This window comes from Callithrix jacchus, chromosome 6, assembly GCF_049354715.1.
Source record: "Callithrix jacchus isolate 240 chromosome 6, calJac240_pri, whole genome shotgun sequence".
NCBI classification, from domain to species: domain Eukaryota; kingdom Metazoa; phylum Chordata; class Mammalia; order Primates; family Cebidae; genus Callithrix; species Callithrix jacchus.
The window spans coordinates 22,803,537-22,817,632 of record NC_133507.1 but is presented as its reverse complement, the minus strand read 5'-3'; the positions used below and the strand labels follow the sequence as shown (position 1 = coordinate 22,817,632).

The following is a 14,096-nucleotide window of genomic DNA, read 5'->3' as shown; positions in this document are numbered from 1 at the left end:
CTGGCTACCAGCAGCAGGTGTGGGTGGGGTCACCTGTCCTGCCATCTAGGTGCTTCTCAGAACATAAAGGGATTGGGCCCACTGGCTGAGTTTAGACAGAAAAGGAATTGCTGAGGTGGAAACTCTAGCAGGCATTGCCCACCTGGCTACCAGCAGTGGAGGCAGGCAGGGTTACCTGCCCTGCTGCCTGGGTATTTCCTGGTAAAACAGGGGGCTTAGAAGATAGTAGCTACTACAGAGTATTTTATTTATATGAATACATTCTTAGCCATTGCGACAAAAGTAGGTCTTGTCAGCTGAAAGTATCTGTTAGCCAGGAGGAATAAGTTTTAGTGATTGGCTGCATTGCATAGTGACTATGGTTTATAATTATGTATATTTCAAAATTGCTAAAAGGATAGATTTTAAATGTTCTTACCATACGTAAGTGAGGTGACATGTTAATTAGCTTGGTTTAAATATTTTACATGCATACATTTATCAAAGCATCATATAGTATCCCATAAATAAATATACATAAATATGTATATATTTACACACACACAATTATTATACATTTTGTAAGCAGTACAAGGAAAGAATGCCAAACGAGAGAGTCAACAGGTCTGTAAGACTACTACAGACTGGAGTATTTGCTAAATCTATTACTCTTTGAGGTATATACCCTAAAGAGGGTTATCTAAGGAAGCACAACTTAGCCAGTGCCTGTCCTATGAATAAACAAAAAGAATTTCTATTTTTATTTTTGTTTTATTCCATTTTGTTCTGGATACTTTTCTGTAGGCATAAGAGAAAGCACTGATTTGAAACCAATACTTTAATAAATCTTCGGAAATGTCGAATCTTTATTCAATAAGCTACTTCCCAGACTTTCTGGCTCTGGAAAATACCTTTTCACATGATACACAAGTGTCCTGTCTCTCTCAGAGAACATCAGTGCAGCAAACAGCTATACAGTTTAATTAAAAGTATCTTTGCTATATTACGAAATAGCTAGAAGAGAGGCTTACAAATATTCTGACCACAAAGAAATAAGTGCATGAGGTCATAGATATACTAACAATCCTGATTAGACCCATTATACAATGTAGATAACTATCGAAAACTTAGATTTAACCCCATAAATATGTACACTAATGATGTATCAAATAATTTTGAAAAAACAAAAGAACATCTTTAAACAACTTGAAAACACAGAGCACTACATATGCCAAGGGACATTTCCAATTTGCTTTCCAAGAGATGGGACTTGATTGGAGGACAAAAAAGTTCTGTAGTAGCAGGAAAATCTTAATTCAACAATCTCTAAAGCAGTCTCAGTGAGATGCTTCCACTGCCTTACATGGTCACCTGTTGTTTCAGAGCCAATAGAATGGATTGGTTTCTCCTTGGACTTTTTACACTTAGCAAACCCGAAGTAGGATGAATTCCATATACAATAAAAGGTGTGGTTGGGGGAGCTCCCTGAGGATGTGGACCTCAGCTCTACAGCATGGTTCCTAGTGACTTTTTGTTTTTTCTTTTGAGATGGAGTCTTGCTCTGTCACACAGGCTGGAGTGCAGTGGTGCGATTTTGGCTCTTGGCTCACTGTAACCTCCACCTCCCAGGTTCAAGCTATTCTCCTGCTTCAGCCTCCTGAGTAGCTGGGACTACAGGTGTGCACCACCATGCCCAGCTAATTTTTATATTTGTAGTAGAGGTGGGATTTCACTATGTTGGACAAGCTGGTCTCGATCTCTCCACCTCGGGATCTGCCCACCTCAGCTTCCCAAAGTGCTGGGAGCCACAGCGCCCGGATTGGTTCCTGGTGACTTTTAGGGAGCTAAGCCAAAAAGAGGGGCAACTTAGAGATTGGGCTGATTATGCTTGGGTCCCCGCCACGTGGGTGACGTCTGGTGCTTCCACCCACAGGAGGGCCTATGTGCACACGTCAGGAGACTCGCCACCCCCTACGACTGTGCGCGCGCACACATTATCTTACAGATTGCGTTAAAAAACAACGCTCCAGGTTTCATCAGACACACGACATGCTGGCTGCGGGAACCCCAGTGCAGAGCAACACCCGTACGGTTCAGATGCCTTTTTCTTCAGCCAGAGAAGCAATCCTTTCTAAATTAAATGCCAGGTGTGAAACAGGTTTTCTTCTTTCTGCTCTTCTACTGTGAATAAACAGACATTGCTAGGCAAGTGTGAGGTCATCCATGCATAATTCATCCCGGGGCTCTGCTTTCCAGATGTGCAGCCACTAGTGGGTTCCCACGCTGCCTGGCTTTGTGTCTTGGAGACACGGTATCGCCTGCAGTGGGATCTGATCTAACCGGGCCAGCGGCCTCCCTGGCTGCAGCTGAGCTGTGGCTGTTTTTGTGCCTATCCCTGGCCCTGCCGCCCAAGCACCCAGCGTGCTGCTCTCTGGGAGCCCTCCTCGTTGGCTTACGTTGACTTCTCATACCCCACTTTCTATACTTCAAAGTTGAAATTGAGTCTACCTTTATGAAGTGGATGTTTCTTGCTCGATGTGGAGGATTTGTGGTTTCCTCTTGCTGGCCTGTTGGAAGGCCTTTTCCAAGACTGAGAAAGAACTTGTGGATGTTTAAAGATGATTATTCCTTTTTATTGTGAGAGAAAGGAGCTAGAGAACTGGCTTCCACTGCCTCCTTGTATGTCTGTGCCTTCTATGGACCAGGCACAGCTAAACACTTTACATGGGTCATTTACAGGTAATCTTTCAGGAAGACAAATGTCACATATTCAGTGCTGTTCAGGACCTTGTTCATTCCTTGGATGAATGTGCCTCAGAAAGGGCGTGTAGAGGACATGGCAGCAGGCTGTGTGAGTGTATGGAGCCGGTGTTCCTCAGCTGTGTGACCTTGGGAAGTCACCTTTCTTATTCCTCACCTGTAAATGAAAGTAAAGTACTTAAAATCATACTAGACAACAAGAAATGCTTCATAAATGTGCTCTTTTGCTATGTTATCCTATTTGGTCAGCACTGAAGGTTGCCATTTGTATCCTTATTTTTAGCTATAAAAACGTTGAAGTTTGGACTCGCCCCATGTCGCAAACTAGGAATCTAGGAGCCCAGCTACATTTACAGGCAGTATGTCTGAATTCAATCCCTGTGGACTCCATACCCTTCTCTACGATTTTCCCTCTTGGAAATTAACCCCGGAATCCTAGATTTCCCAGTTGGCAAGTAAAGCCATGACAGCAAAAAGCTGTACGGAGAAAATAATTCTCCCCACTGCAACCAGCCTCCTTAAAATGGTTGTGTAATTATTCTTCCAGTGCCTTGGAAATTGAAAAGATACTTTGTTTGGATAAAACATTTCCATGTCTTTCCAAAGCAAGGCCAATTTTGGTAAAATTAAATTGTCTGGCCACGTTGTTCTTTATTCCAGTTGGATATTACAGGTACCATTTTTAAAGGGACACTGATCTAGGGTGACCGTTTAGTTCCTGGCAACATTCACAGATGTCAATTCGGTGATCCTCATTTCTAATTTTTAACGTCCCATCTCCAGACAGCTAGCAATGACCTTTGCATTTCTGGTTCTATACTGTTTGCTTCAGATTTACTCTTTGGTTTTCCTAGCAACAGGGCATAAAAAGATTTTGCATACTCAATGTCCGCTGAAAACTGATGAGGCCACCTACCATCACACCCCTCAGACTGGTTTCTTTTTAAATTGAGGACCCTGTGCTTCATGTCATATGCAACACAGCAAAGGCTATTTAATGCTATACAAATAGAACTTTGTAAAACTTAATGTCATACAAAAGATCACAAGTCTGAAGAAAAATGCAAAACAATGCATGATGTTTCATTTATTTGCATTCTATTAGTTAGAACGCTGAGGTTCAGAGACATTCCATTCATGACCCACTGCTCCAGAGCTGCAGTGTGGCAGAGGAGACCCCATCATTCTGACTCCAGTTCCACTCTCTCCCTTCCATGACTCACTAAGGTCATGGGCTTAACATAAATTTCATTATTCCAGAACATGAGAAGTGTTTGATTTTGTGAATGAGCAAAGTTAGAATTCCAAAACCTGTATGAAATGGAGCAAGCGAAGCACTGCTCTCTCTTATTTTTCAGGTGGTGAGAAAGGCTAACTCCTAATGCAGAGAAGAGGGAGGGGTAAAACCACATTTACAGCCTATGATTTTTCTTGTCATTCAGAGCTATGCTAACAAACACTGCCTTCATGAAATCAAATGAGGTGAATACTACAACAATGAGGGAAGACCCTTGGCCTCTGGGCAGGCAGAGCCTAAAATTTGGAGCCAGGTGAACCTACCCACCATGTGATTGCTATAAGTCAATGAGCCATTCTGAGTTTCTCAATGATGTATAAAATGTGAGTAATACTACTTACCTCCAAGAATTACTTTACATAATAATATGTAAAGTACTTGGCATAAAGTAGTCACTCAACATTTTCAACTTCTTGTCCATGTGGCTTTTCTAGATCCCTGAAGATGCTCCTGCAGAGGAGTCATCCAGGGCCCTGGACCATCAAACCACCATTGGCCATAACTATATGTCAACACTCTGGTTTTGTTTGTGCAGAAGACTCTTCTGGGAAATGTTCCTTCCTCTACTCTAACCTTTTTATATAAATGGGATATTCTTGATTGTCCCAAGAATGGGCAATGATTCAAATCAGAGAAATCCCTGGAGTTTTGAACTTGGGGTCAAAAAGAATCAATCTCAGGCTATTGCTGAGCAATCTAGGGTACTGCGGGCTCTCAGGAAGAAGGAACAGAAACTGCTGTCGCCACCTTTTCCCCCTTGTGGAGAAAGCAGGTCTGAGAGGTGAAAACAAGAGCCTAATAGAGAGATACCCTGAGTCCAGCTGCTCTCTACCCTTTGTTTTCCAGAACCTTCCAATACTGCACAGTTTCTTCTCCTCTCCTAAATCCTTGCATACTCTAGTTCAAAGTTGGTTTGCTAGTCAGAGGCAGAACTGGGATTCCTACACATATCTCTTTGAAGCCAAATCCCAGGATGCCTTCACTCATGTTCAGGAACCCTACTGTTCACCAAGGGATCCCTGGCTGCTGGTCTTATCTGTATTCTGGCCCCTGGGCTCTACCCTGATACAAGTCACATATTCCCTATGCCTGCTGATGACCCTGGTTGTGATGACTGGGCCAGCCCCACACCCAGCACCAGCCTCCTTCTAAGCAGCTATGGATCTGTTCCAACACACTCATTTAACCAAGTTCATCTCTCCTCTGACGAAGCCAGAGGGATCCTTACGCTCGTCCGAGGGTGGGGATGATCTCATACTTATTTCCGTTTTTCTAGGGTCTGGCATGTATACTTGCACAATAACTTCTGTTGCATTAAAGAATGCAAATCTGAGAGATGAGGGACTATGGAACTGAAGGCAGGGGAAAAGTGCCTCTTCGATTCTCAGTAGTGAGGAACGATCGCTAGGGAGACTGTCTGCCCAAGCTAACAGAGCCCTGTTGTCAGGCATCATTTTTCGTATGTTCCCCACTATTCTCAACCCCTTCAGTCCAATCTTTTAGTAACTTCCAGCTACTTAGCTGGATCTGAAGAGGCAGAGACTTTATCTCAACTTCAAATTCCTATCCTCCTACAAGAAAACCCCACTGTGACATTTTATTCTTATTTCTTCTCTGCATTACTACTTGTCCATGGCGTGAGGAGTGCCGAATCAAAGTTACTGTAGTGTTCCTGTACCGGAAAAGCAAGCAAAAAGCCTACAAACTGGATGGCTGTTGAGTGTCCCCGTGTATCCGTTGTCTTGCTAATGATCCATCTAAAAAGCATTTTGTGATTGCCATGTGAAAGTTAGCACATATGAAGGCACTGAGAGGACAAGCAGAGGTCTTCTGCTGCTTGGAAGCCACAGGTCTCACCAAGGGGACAGAACCAAAGCCACTGACTCCAGTTCACACTTGATCTATTGCCTTTTGCTGATTTGAGGGGAGCTCCCCAGCTAACACTGCCAGAGAAAGATGCAGCTTGGCACTGCAGCTCCTTGTAGAGGCAGGTGTCTTCCCTCCGCACACGTGGCCTTCAACTTCCTGTTGACCTCCTGGTGCTCGCTAGCACACCTCTCCAAGCTGCTCTCTTTATCTCAAGTACAGCTAATTCATCGCCCTGATATTAACATTGCCCTTGACACAACATTTTGAGGGGAGAAAACTAAGAAGGGTGAATGAGGAAAGGGATGACATGACAAACTACACACAGCTGACTTCCTGTTGAAAAGCTGCCCCTGGAGGTAAATTTTAGATAGAAATCTATAGAGTCTAGCATCAGTGTGAACATACATTATTTTATAATTAATTTGGAGATATGAGAAGAAACATTAAGTATTGATTTCAATTAGCTTTGGGGTCTAAATCGTTAATTCCTCAGGTAATAGCTGGCGGGGAGCGGTTGAAGGAGCAGTGCAATGGTGTGAACCCACAGCATGGAATTCTAGCATGAGCTCTGAGGACTGCTTTATCTGATTTTGCAACTGTTTTTCTTTTTTTTTTTTCTGACTGCCAATTCATTCTACGTTATTTCTTCAAAAAGTGAAAAAGTTTCAGAGATCTTAGGCCATGTTGCAGCCATAATCCCAGCCAAAGGCCAACATTTTCAAAGTTCTTTAGAATGTAGTAGGTTTTGTTATTTATAGAAAATTAGCATATGAAGGTTAGTGATCACTGCAGTGAGATGTTTATGAAGCATGCTTTATTGTTTTGTACGGCCTGAAAAGTATTACATTTGGGGGATAATTTAGTGGTCTCTTGAGAACTAGTGTCCTTGATTTGTTCCTTTGCCTCCAAGTATGAAGTTTGCCCTGCCTTCTGAAGCCCTGTAGTTTTATTCACCCCTTCCTGCAGCTGCTCTTTAGACCTAGTGACCCTAATATTTACCTCAGTGAGTCTGTTTCAGAGGGCTTTATTTATGGTTTACAAATTCATTCATTTCTCCTCTCCTGTTTACTAGTCAGGGATCTTTTTCAGTTCTTTGTCGTCAAGAGAATAAATTGACACAAGACATATATAACAATCCAAGATGAGCACTTATTTGCAAATACTTAGCTTTGTTGAGGGAGGAATGGGTTTTCTTAGGGCCTCTATGGCTGACTGTTTTAGATCAGGAGCCAAGCCTAGCAAACTGGAACAAAGTAACTTGTTAAATCCAAATGAATGAATGAAACAAATGATCAGTTAGACAAGTTTCTCCACATTGGTGAAAGCTCTTCATGGCACTCAGTGGGAGACCCAGAGTCAGAGAGAGAGGGAAGAGGGGAATGGTTCTAAATGGAGTGTGCTGGTTTCTTCTCTAGAATTCAAGAATAGCAGGGAAGGGCCTTATCTCCTTCTTTGGGCATGGGCTGTCAGTGGTGGCAGAGAGACTTCCAGAAAAGGCATGGTTCCACCTCCAACAATGTACCCAGGAGAAATGTGGCAATGGCTAAGGGGAAGTTTCTTGGGCTGGTCAGCTTGGAATGGCAATATAATGTCCTGCTTGCTTCTCTGTAATAGAGAAAAAGTCATCCAGCGTTACCGGGACCCCAGAAAGACACAGAAGGGCTAAGCAGGTTATGGACTGAAAGGGAACTTGAGTTGGAACACTACCATAGAGCACGGGGACCTTGCAACCAAAGGCAGTAGAGCAAGACCATCTGCTATTAGTAGAAGTTGCTTACAGAATGCCCAACTCCACATCAGCAGATAGAACCCAGATAAAGGTTGAGAGCCAGAAATGGAGAGGAGAGGGGGTAAAACACACCAGCTCTCTCTTACGACGTTCAGAACTTGGATCACCCTAGTGGAAAGGGCATGAACGCTGAAGAAACTCTTGAAGATTGAGTATTTACTACAAGTGACCAAAAGTAGAACTGGACAGAGGCTGAGTTAATCATTTTGGGTCTCTGGATAATCTGCTCATCAGATGAAATAAACCAGAAAGGGATAGATCAAGTTGTCTTATTTAAGAACATACATGCTGGAGGCTTGACAGGAGGATCAAACTCAGACACAGGAAGATTTACCAGGAAGTCAAAAATGCTTAACCCTCAAGACCTCTGCCTCGCCTTGTGCTTGCCATTTTGTATTCTTTTCGCCCCAGAGAATCACAAGATCAAGATGTGCATGGGCTCACATGCAGATATTAATGAACTTAAAAGAAAATCTGAATTTGAGCCAAGCGCAGTGGCTCATGCCTATAATCCCAACACTTTGGGAGACCGAGGCGGATGCGTGATGAGGTCAGGAGATTGAGACCACCCTAACCAACACGGTGAAACCCTCAAAAATTAGCCAGGTGTGGTGGCATGTGCCTATAATCCCAGCTACTCAGGAGGCTGAGGCAGGAGAATTGCTTGAACCTGAGAGGCAGAGGCTACAGTGAGCAGAGATAGTGCCACTGCATTTTAGGCTAGGTGACAGAGCAAGACAGTCTCAAAGAAAAAAAAAAAAAAATCTGAGTTTCAGTGTATAAATGGAGACTTCCATCTTTCATTTCCTATCTGACATTTTATTGAGAATTTCAGGTTGTCATGCTTCCTATACCAAGAGCTTCATGAAGTCAGAGACATGTCTATATATTTCCTTATGCCTTGCACAATACACAATTCTCAGTACATGGTAGATGCTCAAATGAGTCTTAAATGAAGAAGCCAGGCTTGGGCAGAGCAGTCAGCAATGGTTTCTTGGAAGAGACAGACTTAAATCAGCTTTGATACTGACATTCAGATAACTAAGAAGTACCAAAAAACAAACCAGGTGACAAATTTAAGAAGGACCTGGATATAAAACCACTGGCCAGAATGGAGGGTTCAAGAGGCTGAAACAGTGTAGTCTACATTAGCAACCTTTAAATTTAAAAGCTCCTAATCATAAGAAGTGCTCTTAATGGTATATCATATTCGAAACTTAATGTTGTCAGAAAGGAGACTGAACAAAGGAGAGACCTACATTATACATAATCTTTAATGTCCATTCAAATGAAGAAGTAAGATAATAGAGATGCTTTAAAATGTCTGTCTAGGTTTCTCTTTATGTGGATCATCAGGCTTCAAGAAATTTACTCAACATTTTTTCCCCATGAAAGCAAAATTAAAAGGACAAATGAACAGCTACTTAGAAATCTTTTTAAAAAGTAGACTTTGTTTTATTAAGGAAAAAAATGTGCCGTACATAAAGCTAATATCTAGGAGACAGTTTCATGTTTCCTCCAAAGTTATAAAATAACTGAAATCTAAAAGGGTATGATCTATCTCAAAATATTACGTTGTTTACTGGCCATGTGCTGGAGCCACATTGACACATGTGAGAGGGTTCCTCAGCCTCTGTGGCACTGGCCAAGGCAAGGCAAGACCCCCTGAAGGCAGATCCAGATCCTCCTGGGGCTTTTCCCAGGGGAAAACCCAGCCATCTCCTATGCAGTTGGTTCTCTTCACCACCACACTGTGGTGTTTACTGTGTACATCAGCAAAGGCAACAAAAATAAAAAAAGAGGACTGTTCTTTGGGCAGATTTTCTCTAAAGGGAGCAGGGAATAAACCTCTTTTTTTTTTTTTTTTTTCTTAGTGCCGTGACTTACCTCAATTGAGTTCGGAATAAATCCTGGGAGGTTTGAAAGGCATCTTTCATGCCTAGCAGGAAGGTACATTTCAGGAGATTACATGGTTAGTACTGAGATAGAAAAATGTTCCCTGCAGTGCAAATGGAGAAAATTGTGTGTGATTTGTGCTTAAAGTCTGCCTGCCACCTCCAAGATGCTTATCATGTATTTAAGGAACTCATGGCAATCGTTTTTTACTCTAGAAGAAGAGACTGATACTTCTTCACCCTGTTTCTAATCTTACTAAACACTTCACACACCACGGTTAGGAAAAAAAGTTTAAAAACATGTTGCACTCTGAGAACTCTGAGCTAAACCAAAAATAAAACGGTCACACTGACTGGCTCTATTCCCACAAATAATAAACCTTTGGATATTTCCCATTAAGTGAGCTGTAATCATCATGTAATATAGTTGCTGTTTTTCCACTATGAAGAGACTAATATAAATTTTAAAACCTTGGGAATTCCACTTTTTGTTTTCTTTAAATACTTGTTTTTTTTTAGTTGGTAATGGAGGCTTTCAGTCTTAGAAAATTCTGTCTCTCTTGCTGGCAGTGATGTCTTAAAGTTTCTGTCTCTGAGTCTTCCTTTTTTAGTTATTCCTGGAGGCTCAACTGAGACAAAACCCAATTGAGTGTAACCTGTAACAACTTACTCTCTTTCCTATCAGAATATAAGGTTGGGTACATGTGATTCATAAAATATAAGCAAGCCCAAAAGCTCATTTAACTAGGTTGTACATACTTGCTATTAAGAAATAAGCAATATGCTTCACATGTAAAAAATGGTATCTACAAAGTCTGATACTAGCTCTAGGCTTATGAAATTTACTTAAGAAGATAAAGAATGTCATTACCTCCAAGCCCAGAAAATAAATAGGAAGGACATTCTATGAGCTTAGATGTATGACAGGTGTAACCTCCAGAGGTTTCTAAGATGGTTCTTGGTTTTTAATCTCAACAGAGCTAATAAGGCCCATAAGATACTTCTAACACATCAAAGTAATTTATAAACCCTGGGTTTTTTTAAACTTCCAGTCAGAAACTAATGTTTCAGTTTAAATCATATATTCATACTTTATTATACAAATAAAGTAAGTAATCAACCTCTCTTATGTTGATTACAACATACATAAACTATTTTTAAAACAGCACCAAATTAAAGACACAAAAGTCAGAAAATTTATTAGTGGCTCATGTGGCCAAATCCACATTTGATGGCAGGATATTGACACAAAAGTCAGAAAATTTGTTAGTGGCTTATGTGGCCAAATCCACATTTGATGGCAGGAGAGGGAACTATAGAAGCAAAAAAATGATACTGGTACCACTTCCAATGTGACTAAGACCCTCACAAACCATAGGTAGACCACAGGCTTTGTTCCTGAGATAAGCTAGGTACAGCAGGTGCATCCTGACTTGGTATGGACCTCACATAAAAGCTTCACTCATTCCCACACATCTGAACTCCTGTAAAAAAGCATTTATAGTTTTGATCTTTGCTGTGCTGACATCAGAAAGTATGTCTTGACATTTGTAAATGTAATAGTGTTAGAAAACTGTTGTTTTTGCCTTGAACAGACAAATGTTACTTGGCAACCTTGGTATATTTGCTTTTTTCTCCTTTCATTTCTGATTGCATTTTTTTTAATGTGGTGATCCAGTCCTTATGGAGTCTGACTCCCTTATACTCATTTCCTTTATAAATGTTTCTGTCTCTGAGTCTTCCTTTGGCAATCCACAATGACAAGATCAAGCATTTCTTGAATGACAATTTAAATGAAAACCCACGAATTATCTACTGTCTGAAATAGTTACCTAAAAGAATTTCAGATGATGCTATTTTTCATAGTGGAAGACCTTTCTTTTTCTAATTAAAAACATAATGCACGTACATTTTAAAATTAGAGAACAAAAAAATGTATAAAAAGGCTATAAACAATCAACCAGAAAAAACCTTACTAATGTATAGTCTGTGTGTGTATTTAGCAAATCCATGCTGGTATATATTTATGTTGTGTTCACATTTTTAGCATAATACATTAGGCTGTTGTTAATTCTTCTCTTAGTCCTGTTTTATTAAAACTTAATTAGGAGATATGATACCTTACCTGTTAAACACTCAAGCAGGCAGAATAATTTTGTAGCTTATCCACCAGAAGACAACCCTTAAATGCAAATCCTAGAGGAATGATAGATATGGTTGTAAAACTTCCAAAATGAAGGTGACCATTAGCCGTTTTGGAAAATAGATTTTATAACTGCTGGCCGGTGTGTAACTGGACACAACAAATTATGAAGGGTAAGACAGCATATTTTTAAAAGTCTTAAACATGGGGACAGCTATCAACTTAGCAATTCTAAATCCAGGACATGTTGAGGCTTCTTTAAGGATGTGTGTAATGGTCTAAAAATTCACATCAGAAAAAGGTTTTTAAAAATATCCAACAAATGGCTATTATTGATTCTTATGCATCTGAAACTTCTTTCCTACTCATTAACATTTTAAGCTGTATTTCAAAAAAAATTGCTGAGAGAGTATTTCCAGAGTGAAAGCATTTGAAACGGTCTCAAACTGTCCTGCATAAAGGTTGTACTAATTTATATAATTTATGAAATACTACATTTCTCTATTTTGCCATTATAATATTAGAAATTTCTTTTTTCCCAGTTATATGGAATCTGTCTAAATAAATTAACTATGATACAATCTTTTTAATGCTGGTATTTGACCACATTGGAAAACAATTTAAAAATATATATGTCTGGTTTTATTTACAAGTCTTTTATCAACATTTATTATAAATAAGTTACCACAAATGGCAGTGTTGGCACTCAAAAATACTGGCCTTAGTATTTAAAATTTCATACTTTCAAATACACTTACAGAAATTCCAACATTTTTACTAAAAAAAAAAGTTATAGCTATATTAAGTCACTGTGACTATCATTTAAGGAAACAATTATCTTTGGAAATAGAAGTTTTAATCAAAACCACACGTGCAAATTTGCTAGCAATTCTTTCCTACTGTGTCAACTGATTGCCACTTGAGTTTTAGCTCTGATCTCTATGAGGCCTATGTATATTGCATGTACAAACATACAAATCATAGTCATAGTAAACCCAAGTCAATCCTGAATTTTGATTTTCTAGGGATTTAGCTCTGGAGTCCACATTTGTGGTGAGGTCATTCGAGTAGTGGGATCGAGTAATAAATATTAACTCAATTTCCTGGTTGCCTCTCTAGTACTAAAGACCTGTAGATAGCTGGGCAATTCAGAGGCACCTTAGAGCTCTAGTATTTCAGTAAGCTGTGGTCCCTGCTCACTCATCCTACACTAACACGCACAACACACTTTAAAATGAACCAGATGTGGAGTGCACGGCTAGGGGCCTGGACAAAGACTGCAAACAGAGGAGGTTCACTTCAGGGAGTGCCTTCCAGTATTGCAAGTGGCCAATTAATTTCCTTACAGTGCTATGCAAAATAATACAAAATACCAGGAAACTGGTTGGTTTTCTCTCCCTTTAATACTATGTTTACACATTTTATGAAATATGGCTTTAATAAAAACAGCAGAGATTGGTAAGGTCATCCACGTGATACCCAGGTCATTCAGAATCCACGTTAGGAATTAATGTGGCCAGTGTCATTGTGTTAGTGAGCACTGGGAGGAGAAGCATGGCAGGATGAAAACTTGTGATGTCTTTGTTTACCCACTGGTACTTGCAGTCTTTCCAAAGCCCCCTCAGTGTTTTCCAAACCCCGAGACAAACTGAGAGGGTAGATTAAAGTAGTCGTATTTAACTTCTAGGTGTCTTGTGCAGATTAATTAGCAGAAAAATAAATCTGATAATTGAGGAACATATAGGTTGCAACTTGAACGAAACACAGGGCATTTCTGTTTTGAAAAAACAAAATATGGATTTATACTCTTAAGTGATAGAATTTTTGAAACAGTTGTTTTTTTGTTTTTTGGGGTTTTTTTGAGATGGAATTTCGCTCTTGTTACTCAGGCTGGAGTGCAATGGCGCGATCTCGGCTCACCACAACCTCCGCCTCCTGGGTTCAAGCAATTCTCCTGCCTCAGCCTCCTGAGCAGCTGGGATTACAGGCACGCGCCACCATGCCCAGCTAATTTTTTGTATTTTTTAGTAGAGACGGGGATTCACCATGTTGACCAGGATAGTCTCGATCTCTTGACCTCGTGATCCACCTGCCTTGGCCTCCCAAAGTGCTGGGTTTACAAGCTGAAACAGTTTTTACTTGTATTCTTTTTGAAAAAAATCTTCTATCTCCACTTTATCTTCCCTTTGTGGCAAATTTTCGATAAGGAATAAATTCTTTCCTCCTAGGTTTTACAGAATGTTGTTCCTTACTTTTTCATGTGTCCTTTAATGTTTCCCAGCTTTATTGAAGTATAATTGACAAACGATTGTAAATACTTCAAGTATACAATGTGGTAATTTGCTGTAAGTATATATTGTGTAA

The 14,096-nt window shown here is 40.3% G+C and overlaps 1 long non-coding RNA gene across 2 annotated transcripts in view; it reads right to left on the bottom strand.

The window, feature by feature from the left end:
* Window positions 1–225: 225 nt before the first annotated feature.
* LOC118154483 (uncharacterized) overlaps window positions 226–14,096 on the bottom strand; it is a 265,856-nt gene continuing 251,985 nt past the window's right edge. For both annotated transcript variants that reach the window (XR_013519271.1, XR_013519270.1), the window contains exons 5-6: window positions 11,715–11,785; window positions 226–2,896 (exon numbers count right to left, since the gene is read on the bottom strand). This is a non-coding gene — a long non-coding RNA (uncharacterized LOC118154483). The remainder of the gene's footprint in view (window positions 2,897–11,714; window positions 11,786–14,096) is intronic.